This window comes from Schistocerca americana, chromosome 2 (genome assembly GCF_021461395.2).
Source record: "Schistocerca americana isolate TAMUIC-IGC-003095 chromosome 2, iqSchAmer2.1, whole genome shotgun sequence".
Classification (NCBI taxonomy): domain Eukaryota; kingdom Metazoa; phylum Arthropoda; class Insecta; order Orthoptera; family Acrididae; genus Schistocerca; species Schistocerca americana.
The window spans coordinates 743,131,243-743,147,877 of NC_060120.1; the positions used below are offsets into that span (position 1 = coordinate 743,131,243).

The 16,635-nt window shown below is 43.0% G+C and overlaps 1 protein-coding gene and 1 non-coding gene across 2 annotated transcripts in view; both read right to left on the minus strand.

Annotated features, from left to right (window-relative positions):
- The window catches only part of LOC124594848 (cytohesin-1), a 210,495-nt gene that overhangs the window by 146,214 nt on the left and 47,646 nt on the right, over nt 1–16,635 (minus strand). The window lies entirely within an intron of this gene.
- On the minus strand, nt 10,114–10,186 carry Trnat-agu. The gene has a single exon. It is a non-coding gene; the product is annotated as a tRNA-Thr (tRNA).

Consider the following 16,635-nt stretch of genomic DNA (forward strand, 5'->3'; position numbering starts at 1 on the left):
GTTTAAGGCAATAAGACAAGTATTACAGAGGATCGGTAACTGACAGCAAGCAAATTCGGTATTTGAGAATGAGAGTACTTAGCGGCTTCCAAAAAGTTTTAAGCATAATTTCAAACTTTCCCTAAACTTTATCTCGGTCACAGGCTTAAAATCAAATGTTTAACGTGTGAAGCTGTTTTATACATGAGAGTTGGATTCTTTAAAGAACCGGGGATTTAACGGTAATGGATAACTAATCTCGAAATTTCTTGGGAGGATTTCACCGAGATACTTGGCAGTCTTTTACGAGCATCTGAATTGTTTGAAGGTTTAATCATGTACACTGGATTAGTTTTTCCACTCTACGGTCGATAAAAATCGATATCGTAACGACATCATGACGAGCAATCTGCGCCTGTCAAGTGCCAAGGAGGGGAGAGGTGGCTGGAAATAATATTGCTGCGTACAGTGATTCTAATCGGACAAAAATGTGATGTTTTATGTTGATTCCTTCTGTCCAAATTTCAGCACTGCTATACCTACAGGTACGAGGGAGAAAAGGAAACAAAACACTCACTTACATATACAGAAATGAGTTGTTTCTCTCGAACTGCAAAATTGGCAGCTACGAAAGGTAATGGATCCACGTGGACGAGGAGGGAATCTGTGTGGCCTAGATAGCATGTGGCTGACACGTGCTGAGCGCGCCGCAGGTGCTTGGTGGGCTTCAATGCCATAAGGCCAGCGGCTCTCCTCACAGCACCGCATGCCACAGCAACAGGTTGCGCAACAGATGGCTCTCATATGTCGCCTGTCATCGTAGGGCTTTGGCCGAGCTCTTTCGGCGCAAATCCCCCCTATAACCATACTTCGTCAGGCGCCGGGTAGCACACACATCCTTTGACTGTAACACTTTCCATTAATCTACGCCTGAAGTGACAACAATTGTCGCGGTGTAGCATCTTTGGCATGCAAGTCATACGTAAGACACCGTGTGGATACTTACAACAAATAAACCATATCGATTTTTGTCTCATAGTTCAAGCTTTATAGAAAGCTGGGACGCTGCAGAGACTTAATTTTTCAGTATTACAACAGCCAAAGGGGAGCGGGAGCCGCAAGTAGCGCAGGATCTGAGCATCGCAACAGCATAAAAACATGCCCTGTAGTAAACAGCAGAACGGTTCTCAGACGAAACTCCAATATTTTCCACTCGTCACTTAGTTGCTTCAAAATCAACTCTCTCTCTCTCTCTCTCTCTCTCTCGTATCATCCTTCATGGCGTGAAGATACCGTGGATTTCGTTTGTTCGAGTCTATCCATCGGTTATACATGAGTCATCGCTTTTTGTCCCTTGCATACATGTGAATAACTAATGTACGACGTCAACTTCATTTAACATTTAGAAGGGTAATAAAAAATAAGAATAATAATAAAAGATACCTAAGCTTCCTGTGATAAGTAAATAGCATATATGATGAGTACAAAACAATGACACACAGGTGTCACTCTTGTGGCAGCTATCGACATGTAAGAATTTCTAATAACATTATTCCTCAGTATCAAAACGCGGGCGACTAAGTAGCCGAGCTTTTTATTACGAAATCACTCGTCCAATACAAGTCTCAGAACGATAACGCCATGGACTAGAAATGTTAGAAACGGTCATACCTCATAGCCCCCCCCCCCCCCTAAAAAAAACTTACTATCGACGGTGGACCCCTTGCCGGCATTTTGTACTAAACTTTTGAGACCAAATGAAGATATGCAGTTGTGAATCAACGACAGGTCAGAGTTTTTAGCAGACATAAAGGTATTTAGAAAAACTTTATTGTATTAGAAAAACCTCAATGCTGAAGGTTTGCTCATTACACAAATTCCCTCAACTCGTCGGCAGAAACAGCAATTTCCATTACAATATTAATGAAATCAGTTACTTGATTTAAACGTAGCTGAACGAAGAAAAAAAAAAAACGAAAGAGAAAATTCATGCCTGTGGCAGTGAAAAACTGTTTTAACTAAAAAAATATAAGTTTTTGGAAAATGTCCATCTTGGCGTTAATGAATTCTGTCCATTTCTAATTCATTGTGTAGTTTTCGGAAACAATTCAACATTACACGTTTACAGAAACCCGTCTAAGCTCTCACCTGAAGCCAATAATGGTATACATAGGCGATCTCAATTAGAAGGGCAACGCCACACGGTTCTCAAGATAACAAGCCTGTCGTTTTATTATCGTGTCACTTGGGCTGTTAGAGAGAGAGGTCTTTCATAGTTGTTTGGGGAATATGAAAAATCACAGGCCAACTAAGATGTAACATTGTCGAATATCACCGCAAGCTTGCAAAAGAACAAGAAGGCACAAAGAAAACACACAGTGAAAACAAAAACCCCATATTGGCAAAATGTAAAATAGATTTCTGCAAAATAAGTTGTCACTACAGTGACAAGGCTTTATCGCAACAAATGAAACAACTAACTTATTCAGCACTCTTTGTGAGATTCAGAATACCTTGCTCTACAGTCCTTCCTCATCCTCAAAAATTGTTTGGGAGTAACAGCCATTGATGATGAAAGTAACATTTTGATAGTTTAAATCATTCAAAGACTTTCGTGAAGGGAAATTTTAAAGTGTCACGAAAGTAATGAAGCTGTTGTGAACAGCGACCTAATCGTGGAACACATTGCTACACTTCAAGCTGTCATCTTCTTTAATATTAGAGCAACGTCTTTGGCTTCAGGAGCAACAAGAAGTATAACAGAATGGTAATATGGCAAGACTGATTTGATGATATCACTGATACCTCCACAGCCGGCCGCGGTGGTCTAGCGGTTCTAGGCGCTCAGTCCGGAGCCGAGCGACTGCTACGGTCGCAGGTTGGAATACTGCCTCGGGCATGGATGTGTGTGATGTCCTTAGGTTAGTTAGGTTTAAGTAGTTCTAAGTTCTAGGGGACTGATGACCATAGATGTTAAGTCCCATAGTGCTCAGAGCCATTTGAACCATTTGATACTTCCACAAAAACAGATTGCATTGGAAAACGGAAGTATATCGAAAGTTCATAATTTTTTTTTCAAGTTTATGAGCAGTATGACAGTCTAACAAATGTGAACATTAGGTTAAAGGCAATGGAAGCGTAGAGAAGTGCGTATTGTGCTACCTTCTTCTTGTTGAATCACAAAACCTGTCGCGTTACGTAAAGCAGATGGCATCACTACAGTGGTTAGTCATGCCTTAAACGTGTGAGGCAACCGCAATGGGGGAAGCTACGTTAAAGCGTACAGGACACAGCACAGTACCTATGCGAGTAGAAAACAATAAAGCTACCAGGAGGAAATATTGGATTGTAGAAGGGTGAAAATATGACATGATTTTAAGATACCCAGCCGCTGTTCTCGACGTTACTGTCTGCTGGACAGTCGAAATGGTATGTGTAATGCCGATATCGTTTAAAGCTAAACTCACACAATTCGAAAAGTAATTCTGACGAACTGTCCAATAAATGCTGTATTTGACGGGTATCTAGAAAACTGCACTTTTTGGGTGTTAAAAATGATTTTGTCACATCAAATGCAAAATTTTTGAGAAGGTAGAGTTCGCAAAACCAATACTGAAAACCATGATTTTTTCTAGGACACGCTACAAAAATAATACTTTTTAGTATTTCGTGGTCAGCACGTTTATGTGGATCGCTGCGACTGCCCAACATCCTCAGATGTTTTCTGCAAATCGGTTATTCAAACCAGACTTGGCTGGAATTTGTTATTTCAGAGAAGGCAAACTTTGGCCACGATGATATAAATGAACGGCACTTATACGCTGTTTTCCAAATCGTCTAGGTCAATGGTTACCTAGTCCTCAATTTATAAATCACGGTCTCCACTCTCAAAGAAAAGTGTGACTGTTCTGTTCACAGACTAAAGTTTTCCGTCTCTGTGTTTACTATACAATGAGGTGACAGAAGTTATGGGATAGCGATATGCACATACACAAATGGTGGTAGTATCGCGTACAGAAGGTATAAGAGAGCAGTGCGTAGGCGGAGCTGTCATTTGTACTCGAGTGAATCATGAGAACAGGTTTCCGACGTGTTTAGGGTCGCACGACCGGAATTAACAGACTTTGAACGTGGAATGGTAATTGGAGCTAAACGCATGGGACATTCCTTTCCGGAAATAGTTACGGAATTCAGTATTCCGAGTCGACAGTGTCAAGAGTGCGCCAAGGATACTAAATTCCAGGCATTATCTCTCACCATGGGCAACGCAGTGGCCGACGGCCTTCAATTTACGACAAACAGCAGCGGCGTTTGCGTAGAGTTGTCAATGCTAACGCAGCAACACTGCGTGAAATAATGGCATTAACGGGCTATAGCAGCAGACGACCCACACGTGTGCCTTTGCCAACAGCACATCTCCCACAGCGCCTCTCCTGGGCTTGTTATCATATAGGTTGGGCACTAACTAGACGACTGGGAAGCCGTGGACTGGTTATATGAGTACTGATTTCAGTTAGCAAGAGCTGATGGTACGGTTCTACTGTGGCACAGAGCCCACGAAACCATGGACTCAAGTTGTCAAAAAATGGTTCAAATGGCTCTGAGCACTATGAGACTCAACGTCTGCGGTATCGCGGTTCCAGACTGCAGCGCCTAGAACCGCACGGTCACTCAAATTGTCAACGGGGCATTGTAAAAGCTGGTAGTGGTTGTATGGTGATGGGGGCTGTGTTTACATGGAACAGAGTGAGCCTTCTGGCCCAAACGAACTGATCATTGACTGGAAATGGTTATGTTCGGTCACATGGAGACCATTTGCATCCATTCATGGACTTCATGTTCCCAAACGACGATGTCATGTCACAAGGCCACAGTTGCTCGCGATTGGTTTGAAGAACATTCTGGACAATTCCAGCGAATGATTCGGCCAGCCAAATCGCCCGACATGAATCCAATCGAACTTTTCTAGGACAAAATCGAGAGGTCAGTTCGTGTTCAACATCATGCACTGGTTACACTTTCGCAATTGTGGGAAGCTATAGAATTAGCATGGTTCAATATTTCTGCAGGGACTTCCAACGGCTTGTTGAGTCACAGCCACGGTAGCTGTTGTACAACTCCGGAAAACAGGAGGTTCGACAAGATATTAGGAGGTATCCCATGACTTTTGTCAACTCAGAGTTAAAAAAAATCAAATGCCGGCCAAACTCAAAATTGTCTAACTGAAATGAATCTTTTGAAGACAAAGAGTAGCTGTGGCTCTACTTCGAATACCGTCATCAAGTAACAATAACAAATGTACTGCTGTATCGTGTGTACTTTCGTTTGTGACTGGACAGTAAAATTGCGGAAAAATATTGCTTGTTCCTTGCAGCGGGTACAATATTACCATTTTGAACATCCTGTAAATCTGACAGATCACAAAGCTAACACTGTTAGGTTGTGATGTTTCTTTGGAAACGAATATGGAATTGATATCGAATCTGGAGCGACAATGCGCAAAGCAAAACACTTAAGAAATTTTATTACCTAATTAGACTGTTCAGAAGCTATGAGCGTGTTCCAGTCCCCTTTCTTAATGTCTCAGCCTCAAAAATATTGTTGCTTTGTGCAAAAATGTCTCGAGGGAAGTTTCGTAAAGTTAAAGTGCATGCCTGGATAAGAAAATATCACATAATCCAGTCTATATTCTGAAAGAAGCGAAATAAACATAATTCTTAAAAAGTATTTAAAAGTTGAAAATCTCTGCCGTATCAAATGAATACGAAAACTAGAAGTTTAATATGCTCATTCTTCATAAGTTTATTTTTCCCATAACAACGACTCGTAGAAACGTGGAAGTACACAATGAAATTTGTAAATGCATTGTTTGAAGTACAAAATCGGAACGACTACTCCGTTACAGCGTTCGGTACCGGTAAAGTACACTTAAAATGACTGAAAGTCGTGTCTGGAAGGATTAATTACAAAAGCAGTTGTCAGTGATTCTAAATAGTTTTTGGAATTTACAAGAAACTAACGGATTACTATGAAATATTCTCTTTACAAAATGATGCCCCATTTACGATTAAGAACGCTCTGTTAGCCACAGAGTGTAACCTGTATCAACAAAAAAATCCGAATGAAATCACGTGACGGAGTTGACTGAAACTGAGAACAACCTTCAACAATATTTACCACTATAGCGATCAACGAAATTTAGTCAAAGTTACAAAAATCGAAATTTTTTTTTAGGAACGCAGCACGTAATGGCATGTGCTGGAGTAGAATTTTATTCTCTTCGTCTGATTTAACATTTGTTTCCATGGTCTGAGACTCGGCCTGACGGGATATCGTCGTCCTAGACTTCCCCTTTACAAAGAGAAAAATGGTAGGCACTACTTTCTCTACAAGTCTTGCGTAGATGGGCAATGTGAAGTGCTTGCTTCAAACAGTGACGATGCATGCTGAACCATTTGATTTGCGGCATGGTTAGGGTCTCAGCTGTTATTTCTCAGGCGAGAAGATTAACAATGTAGAGTGTAAAATCTTCTAAGATTACATTTTTCCTAATTAAAGAAATAACTTCGAAAAATCTTTGATGACAAGTTTTATTATATACGCAATGTCTACGACATACACGAATTTGGTGTAACGGTATTAGCAAGTAACACCGTCTATATATAAGTTGGACTGTCCAGGACAGTAGAAATTTTCACAAATCAAGGAATAATTCATTGCATGACTGGCATAATCGATCAGGCCAACAACAAAATCCCAGTATAAAAGTCAGGTAACGGATGAAAATTGCATTACATTGCTCATTTTAGATTTTGTTTACACCTCGCAAGTAATTAAAAAATTCTTTGCGATATGGACTGAACCGTATTGATGCAGTGTCAAAATATGACCAACGACTAGCTTGTTTTGGTACAACGACTATCTTGTTTTGGTAGCTTATGGGAAAATGTCGCCGATGTCAAGGGCATTACGTTGTGGTATCCCAAGTTGAAGAATACAGGAATTAGTACTGATTTGCGAGAAATTTTATAGCTACGTGAGTACTAAGTGAGAAAATCTTGCCAGTACCGTTCACATACAAACTTACTGGTATGTTTTTCTGATATCCGTTAAATATACAACTTCAGCTCTGTTATATTTACGGCAACAAATAAATTCTTAATCACAAATAAATTCTTAATCACGGAAAAACCTTAACACAGCTGAACACGAAATTAACAGATGAAGTTTAAATCATTCATTTCTTCTTTCAGAGGTAATGAGGAGACAGTTTTATCAGCGACTAATAGTCAGCGCTGCTTCACAGTGTGTAAAGGTCAGCTCCCGAAGTGCTGACATTTAAAGATGAGTTTATTTACGTGTATGTCCTTAAACGCAGCTTGACGTGTGCAGCTAGAATTAATACAGCGGCAGCGAACACAAACATGAAGCCGTAGAGCGGGGTGGAGGCAGCAATTTTTCCATCATGGCCTCGGTTTCCACGAAGTGGCGTCATCGAGCGCGCGTAGTCTAGCGTGGTTGTGACGTCATGGCAGTATGGCTCGTCATTCATGCGCTCCAATGCGCCTGTGTCACACTACACAGCAGCGGCGTCCATAGACGTGCACTCACTCCAAAATAGCCTTTCTATGCTAGCACACAGCTGCGGTAATGCCTAGTTACTCTTTGCGGATGATTTGTAAATACCAACGATTTCTCGAAAAGGAATGAGAGAGCATTTGTGTTACGAGAGAGATCACAGTGTGGAACATAAGTTGTCTTGAAAAGCTACGATGCGGCAAGCGGTGTATAATATTTCACCTGCAAAATTTCTCCGCGACGAATCGGCACTTCCAGTTCAACTGAAAGCATTCATTACGTTAAAAAACTAGAAAACGTTGGAACCCATATGTTTAAAACGGTTTTCTTTAAGGAACATTTCTGAAATACAGTGCTGAAACCCGACGCCTCGTTTAAGAAAAAGTATTACTTTGCGCCGTAGAAATTACATGTTTGAATAGGTCCAGGGCCAGATGTATTTGCAGTTTCATCCGTCTTTGTAAAAGTGAACTTTAAAATTTGGCGTCGTTTCCTTTTGTATATATACAATTGGATTTTATGTTAAAATTTCGTTGCTTTTATTATAATGTTGCACTCAGGCTAAATTTGTTCATTATTTATTTGCTCGCTTATGTTTTATATTTTGTTATGAAGTAAGACCAACGTCTCGTTTGCATCATTATGTGAAATAAAAATGTCTGATGTCATGGGCTCTGCTTGAAACCCAATCAAATAAAATTAAAAACAAAGATAAAGTAAAAATTTACATTCTGTGAGACGTAAACAATGTTAATGTCTTGTCAGTATTTTACAATACAGAAGGTATTTATCGTCCATAGTTCGCTACAGCACATGTGTAATAATTACTTACATCACTTCAGTCACCTGTATTAAATCGGAAATGGTTGCGGCAAGTGTTGGTCCCACGAAATTTGCAGAACGTCACACTTTTGCTTCATCCACTTTTGGGTTTCCAATACTAGGTAGGCCCAAATGGCTCTAAGCACTATGGGACTAACATCTGAGGTCATCAATCCCCTAGATTTAGAACTAATTAAACCTAACTAACCTAAGGATATCACACACAACCATGCCCGAGGCAGGATTCGAACCTGCGACGGTAGCAGCAGCGCGGTTCCGGACTGAAGCGCCTGGAACCACTCCACCATAGCGGCCGACACTAGGTAGGCATGACGTGTTTTGGTAACACACTGTCACCTTCAGCAGCCCACATGCTATCATTACATTGTTTTGTGTGGTAAACACTCATTTCCAATATGATATTTCGGCTCAATGCGGCAGTTAGATGCCGAATTGTCGTTTCTGAACAAAATAATTAACATAAATGCACTTAAATCATGCAATGGCCTGTATGACAGTGTGTAAATCAAACAAACCATAGAATGATATAAGTGAAATTAAACTTGATTCTGTATGACCGTCTGTGAATGATACATTTCATCCTGTCCATCCTGCTGTTAAGTTTGCAACGCCCTCGCTTTCTTGGTATGTTGAAGTACAAAGAAAAGGTAGCTGCTACATATAGTTTGCCACGCATTTGGACAATACTGTCCTTCCTGTTCATTTTATAAATTAATCGTTCACATACGATTTTCCTGCAATGATGTGCTTTTTTTTTCCAACTGTGTTTGGTGAGACGGATACGCGCAAAATGATAATTATTTCATACCGATTAGTAAAGATCACTAGGTACTCATTTTTAGCGATTTTTAAAACAGATCTTACAAGCATAAAGTGTTGTCAACACCACTAGAGGAGAGTAACCGATAAAGTTTTGAAACTGATGGTACCAATAAACATGAGTATCACGTCGAGTGTTTTTTTTTATCCGTACTGTGTGTGTGTGTGTGTGTGTGTGTGTGTGTGTGTGTGTGTGTGTATGTGTGTGTGAAATCCTACGGGGCTTAACTGCTAAGGTCATCAGTCCCTAAGCTTAAACAAAGTCGCTGCAGTCATGGACTGTGCGGCTGGTCTTACAGACAGCATCTTATTACACACATGATACATCTGGTTGTTGAAGTACTTGTGTAAGGATATAAAGAGCACATAATTCCTGATAACACATCACACATGCACGTCAGCAACAGCTAGGCAGTGGCTTCGATCTAGAAAGCGAGTTCATTGTACCACCACCACACCCAAACCAGTAAATGAGCAAAGAATGAGTTACTCCTTGGATTATAACCAGAAACTAATCCTATTCCAAGAAAAGCAACCATGTGGCGCGGAGGACTGACGGAAGACACTAATATCAAACTACAGTTCATCTCCCAGAATGTCCCCTAGGACCGTCATGCTCAATTAGTGACCCAGCAGTGGGAGACGCACAAGCATGTAACGCAGCAGCACTGGCCTAACACTGTCTTGCTAACAGTTTTCATAAACGTGTTTAATGCGGTTTTTAGTTTTATGTTTCATGCCTGATTTGAGCAGCTGTTTTGGAATATATGTATGCGGTGTCTGTTCTTTCGAACATGACCGCAACAACAGACATGGACTATGATTCAATACACACACGGATTAATGACACTGCCAGTACGCATTGATTTAAATCAATTGGGAAAGTTGAAACTTTGTGCCGGACTGGGATTCGAACCCGGGACTCCTGCTTACTAGGCAGATGCGCTGACCACTGCGCCATCCGGACACAGTGTTCATCGCAACTGCAGGGACCACCCTAGCACGCTTCCCATCACACCGAAATTCTCAATTCATTCAGACACTACCGATGTAGCGCCCCTTGTCCTTTTTCCTAGTTATTTCCGGCATTTTGCCGATTCACGTAAGAATTCGAGCGTGGGGTGCATCTGTACTGAACTGATCATTGGCCATCCTCGCCTTAATTGTACATGTGGTATCTGTTCTTTCGGACATGTCCAAAAATTGAGTCTCCGAGGCGATTGAAAAGAAATCGCGTGACTGTTTGGTGGAAAATTAGGGAAAAGAATTATGACAAACCTCTCGTATGCCACTTTAACCTGTGCACAAACGCCGCTCCTCGACGACTGGCGCTGTCATGTAGTATTAAACAGGCTCATAGAACTTTGCATCTCGGTTTCTACTACAGCAGCGTTTATTACCTCTAAATATGAATGTTGCGAAAAATCGGTGGCACGTTCGCTGTATGCATCCCTTATTAGTGATTCAGGCGTTTCCTGTCAGGTGCGCCACTAATCTGGCAAACTATTCGCAACAAAGTAGCTGGGCTAGTATGCGAGTCTCAAACACAAGACAGAAGCATACTGATCCGTGTAATGCACCAGTTAAAGGTGTAATACAAACTGCTGACGATAAATGGCTTGTGCTGCAAAACTAATTTAAAACTAAATTATTGTTGAAAGAAAACTCTTCAGCCACACAAAATACACGGTCCAATCACATTAATGTGATCACGGCATATGTTCGACGTCAGCGACAATGACCACTCACAGGCGGCAAGTAGCAGCACTAGCAGTGGAGGGTATATAAAGCACGCCGGGGGTGGGGGGCGGACGTGTTTAACAGTGCACTCGTTGTCGTAATGCGGAAACGGAGGATATCCCTGACGTCCAAATGCGCATGATTATTTGCTTTAGGTTCAAGGGTGGAAGCATTTCTTCCGAAACGGCTAAGTTTGTAAACTGTTCACATGCCGCCGTGGTTGAAGTATACCGAACATGGCAAATGGTGCTGTTCAAAACTGTCACCGAGGGCACTGTGGTGCACCACAGGTAGATGACGGGTTGAATGACGGCGGTGATATGTACGGGTAAATAGACGTGCAAGTGATGAGCAACTGACCGCCCACATGAAACAAGAGGCAAGAAACAGTGTCTCCTCAACGACGCGGGCCATTACAACTGGACGTCCACTGGCAGATGGCTTTCCAGATGAGTTGCGTTGGGTTGATTTTGGGGGAGAAGACCAAACTGCGAGGTCATCAGTCTTATCGGATTCGGGAAGGAAGTCGGCCGTACCCTTTCAAAGGAACCATCCCGGCATTTGCCTGAAAAGATTTAGGGAAACTACGGAAAACGTAAATAAGGATGGCCGGACGCGGGATTGAACTGCCGTCCTCCGGAATGCTCACTGCGCCACCTCGCTCGGTGCTTTCCAGATGAAGCACGTTTTATGCTCCGTCGGTCACATGGCCATTGCTGTGAACGGCCTGAAACGTCTGTTAGTAAACATCCTGCAACCAGTGTCTGAACAGTCCAGGATGGAGTGCATTCCCTGAGTGATCTCGTCATTCCAAAACGGACAACGTATCAGCACAAGTACGCATCTATCCTTGGGGACCGTGTCCAGCCCTACAGCATCTTGTTTTTCCTCGACACGATGGCATCTAACAGCAGGAACATGCAATGGGTCACACAGCTCACAATGTAAGTGCATGGTTCGACGTGCACCAGGATGAGTTTACTGCACTCCTGTGGCCACCACACTCCTCGGATTTAAGCACAGTCGAGAATCTGCGGGATCACCTCCATCGGGCTGTTCGCACCATTGATCCTCAAGCGAGAGACCTAGTGCAACTGGGCCCAGCACTGGAGTCGGCCTGGCTTCCCATCCTGTCCGTATCTTTCAGAAACTCACTGAAACTCTTCTTGTGCGCCTCCCAGCAGTCCACACTGTAAGTGGTGGTTATTCAGCCTTTTCACAGGTGGTCTCGCTGGTCTTCAAACAGTGACAGCAGAGCAAAGATCAATTGACGAAGACCAAAGTACAAGGGCTCCCTGCGCTTCTGTCGTGATCCGATATCCTCTGCCGCGTCATGAACTTTTCCACACCTTGGCTGCCAGTGTGCTGTGCTCCATCATCACTCATTCGTCCCAGTTCCTAGAACGGTAAGGACGAGACTCCCGGACACGACGGCGGCCTTGCTTAAAACAGAGCGACTTCCTGTACAGCGAAGATTTAGAGTGCAGGCAGTGCTGCCAAGGCCAGGGACGAGGCAGTGCGCAGTGGAGCAATCTGGACCACTTGCTGGCACCGGCGGGGCGACCTCGGCGAGGCGCTTAGTGCTTTCGCGGCGACGCCTGCCGGCGCCGTCACCCACGTCGCGATGACGGATGCAGGCCCCGCTCTCGCCTTTCCCGATTCCGCCCTTGGAGACGCATTAAAGCGAGAAACTGTGTAAAGGCTCGCAATCGCGGACAGCCATCTGACAGATACGAATGGCCAGCACGTCCTACGGCAATAGAGGAATCGAGTCTCGCGTCCGCTGACGCCCTTACTCCTTGCCCTTACCGCGCTATTCAAATACGATGCGTGTCGTGCCGGCGACAGATGAGGGCATCCGGTGGCGTTTTGGAGTTTTTGCATCTTGCGCCCGAGGTAACCCCCATCGCACCGGCAAAGTCGCGCGGTAAATCCAGACACACTTTTTTTGCGCATACATGAATTCAACGCAGTCGGATCGCGTTAGTGTAACAATCAAATTCTATTGAGAGCAGTTTCATTAGTCGGAAGTATCTCGATAAGTTACCGATAGATTATAATAGGCGTCGTGGTGCCAAGATGTTTGCACGGTAGGAAGATGCAAGGTATATTACCCAGTAACAGAACAAAACTATGAAGCTGGTCCCAAGGAGGGCATTTCAGTTGGATTCATAATCACTACAGGGCATTTCCAGACCTGCGACGAGGGGCATTGTCTTCCTGAAAGATTCTGTCCACCTGTGGAAGCTCAATTGTATCATTTTCGCAGACGGTACAAGTACAGGAATAAAAAGCAGTACTATTTGCCTTGTTGAAAAGACAGCTAATGAATATTCGAACAGTGATTCCAGGATAATGCATTATCACTGAACTTTAATACTTAGTACATACAGTTCAGTACTTCTGCCAGAACTCCAAATCCTTTACAAATAGGTTTCTCGAAAGATGAAATACAAGAAGTAGTAAGTGTTAAGTTTTTGGAACTATAGGGAAGTTACAACCTTAAATGGAAAACCCACTGTCCGGAATTAATGAAGCGCCTTAGTTTAGCTATTTTTGCTGCACAGATGATTACTGCTGTAGGCGATTTACGACGGAATAAAATAGTTTATTCTGTGTCCATTCATCAATAAGTTAAGATATCATTTTCTGGGGAAACTCAGCTGACAGGGACTGTATTTACTGAATACGAAAGAGTGATGTAAGTATTACACCCAGTGCAAATTCCACAATATTCTGTAAAAACCTTTTAAAAAACTTGGTATTTTTGACAAATACTTAAATATATAAATGTTGATTAACATCTTTTGTCATTATCAATATTTATCTTGTCAAAAAACTAGAGAAAATCATGAATATATCATGAGAACCAAAAACTACTACTACAAAGACATTGACATTAGCACACAAAGGAGTCAGATGCACAGATGCACATGTGACCAACAACTTACAAGAGCACATTAATTGTTGTGTAGATAATGTGGTGGTGTTATAGGCTGAATTAATGAACTTTCCGTTGGGCAACTCCTTTTACTCGGTTGAAGAACTACTCTATCCTTACTCTATCTACATTCCATGTTCCACTTTCCGTGGGATCCACGGGATGCGACGTAGTGTAATGCGGGGAGTATGTCGAAAGTGATCAGTGTGGATGCATGTTAAAACTGACTGCGAGCTTCTGCACAGAGGATATTCGCGCGATGTAGCGCAATGGTCACGCCAATAGACTTGTATGCTGAAGACGTGAGGTTAAATTCCTCGCACTGTAGGTATGATTTAGGTTTTTCCTTCAATCACTTCAGCGAATGTTTCATTGGGCAACGCTGTAAGGCATTTTCTTCCCCGACGTTGCCTAACTGAGCTAGTACACCTGCTCAACGACCTCAATGTCGGCGGCTAAGTTATGCTTTTCTGTGATACTTCTCGAAAAGCAGTGCGGGAAATGTCTTTTAATGCGACAGCCCAGACTATCACGACATCGGAGTTCCATCTCTGTCATCACGAAGACACGGCATAACGGGGAGTCAGCGGCCTTCATCATCAAACACTGCCTGACAAAGTGTGAAGCACTCGAATACATGGTAGGATTCAGTGTACTGTAAGTTCGTATCCCGCGCCCGGGTTCCCGGGTTCGATTCCCGGCGGGGTCAGGGATTTTCTCTGTCTCGTGATGACTGGGTGTTGTGTGATGTCCTTAGGTTGGTTAGGTTTAAGTAGTTCTAAGTTCTAGGGGACTGATGACCATAGATGTTAAGTCCCATAGTGCTCAGAGCCATTTCTTTGTAAGTTCGTAAACACACACACACATCATCATCATCATTATCATCGGCGGGTACGTAAATGATTTTTAGTTGCAGTTACCTGTCACAGATAGAATAAACGCCAGATGCAGCAATATTGTTACAGGTATCCTAGGGGAGAGAGGGGCGTGAACAACGTCAGATGTTGAGGGTTACTGCGAAGGACACAGAGATGTTGCGTACTCGTATGAGACAGCATATCAGCAACTGGGAGAGTTTGAAAGGGATCTCATTGTGGGTCTCCATTTCGTCCGCTGGTCGAATGGTGCAATATCCACATTTTTGGGGCACTCGGATGTAGTAGTGGCGCGATGCTGGACTGCATGAGAAGGTGAGGACAGGCATACTCATCGTCAAGTTTCCGGGAACCATATCTTACCACCACAAGGGAGGATCGCGGTACTGTGCGCCTAGCAAAACATAGCCTCTTCAAATCAAGTCATCCGAGAACAAGTGAACGATACGCTGCAACATTCTATACCATCCCACGCCACTGATCTGGACTAGGGAATTACCGTTCCATGCGTAGACTGCCTTTAACGTCACATTACTAACAGCTGTGTTTGGAGAAGTGCAGTGACCGAGAAGCATAAACTGATGATGAGTCGGGTCGCACTGTGTTCAGCGACGAATCGTGGCGACCTGGGGACTGGTCCCACTCTTCCAATGTTTCGGAGAGGCACAGCGGTGTTACTTCTGGCGTCACAGTTTGGGGAGGTATCGGGTCTGATTTCAGGTCACAGCTGAGAGTTACTGAAGCAACTCTGATGACACAACCGTCCTCATGTGTTACCTCTCATGTGACAGTATCGTGGCGCCGTTTTTCAACAGGACGACGTGTCTCTTTGAACTTTCTGCGAGATGTGGTGCTCTCGTGCCAGCAAGGTCCCCTGATCTGTCTCCGACAGAACACGTGTGGAAGCAGCTCCGTCCCAGTGTCGGTATCTAGGATACCTTGGACCGCTTACAACACGTGGACTTATACTGCCCAGTTCTTTGTAAATATGACTCAATTTTGCAATCACTTCAAAAATATAAGGCACCCTCTCATTCGGTGAAGTTTCATTACGTTTCCTCTTCTCCGTTTGGGAGCTTCACTCTCCCACTACTTCTTTTTTTCCAGGCAATATATTTACCACCTTCTCGACATATCTGGCTGAAAGATTCACTGTCATCAGTAACGAGTATTCCAAAATGTATCGAATATCGTTAAAACAATTCGATTTAATCACTCCTTTCTTCAGTATCTCAGTCAACGAAATGGTACCGCCCCTCTGGATACCTCTCGAAACCGCAAAACTTGTTCCGCTATCTTGAACCTTTTATGAAATATTGGAGGTGTCTACGTCACGTGTAACGCTCTGTGTGCTCACCGTATCAGGTCCCCCGCGCAGTTTACGTCATGCACCGCGTAATATCAACGTCAAACGTAGATCATTATTGTGTGACTCCAGAAGCGTACGACTAAACTCCTGTATGCAATAACAAGAGGTACTATAGCATTCCAGAATGTTGATTTAAATAATAAAACACTGCACCAATTACTTTTTTCTCATAGTCAGTACGACATATTTGAGTAATTTAGTTTCATTTTCCAGTGCAGTGACAGTTTACACAGGTATTGGGTGATTTCTCAGATTTTCTGGGCGTGACTGATAATATTGTACGTCCGAGTGTTTAGCCGAGTTGTCGCTTCCATTTTATGCACAACTGCTTCTCTTATGCTGCAGTCGTCTTTTTATGGCCTTACTGCAATCGGAAAATATTTTTTCACTTTCAGAAGTTAATCCCACAAAATAGTATCTTTTGCGTACCTGCTTACAGGTACTGTCTCTCCTTCATCACGCAGAAATTCCGAGATTTGTGTTTCCCAACT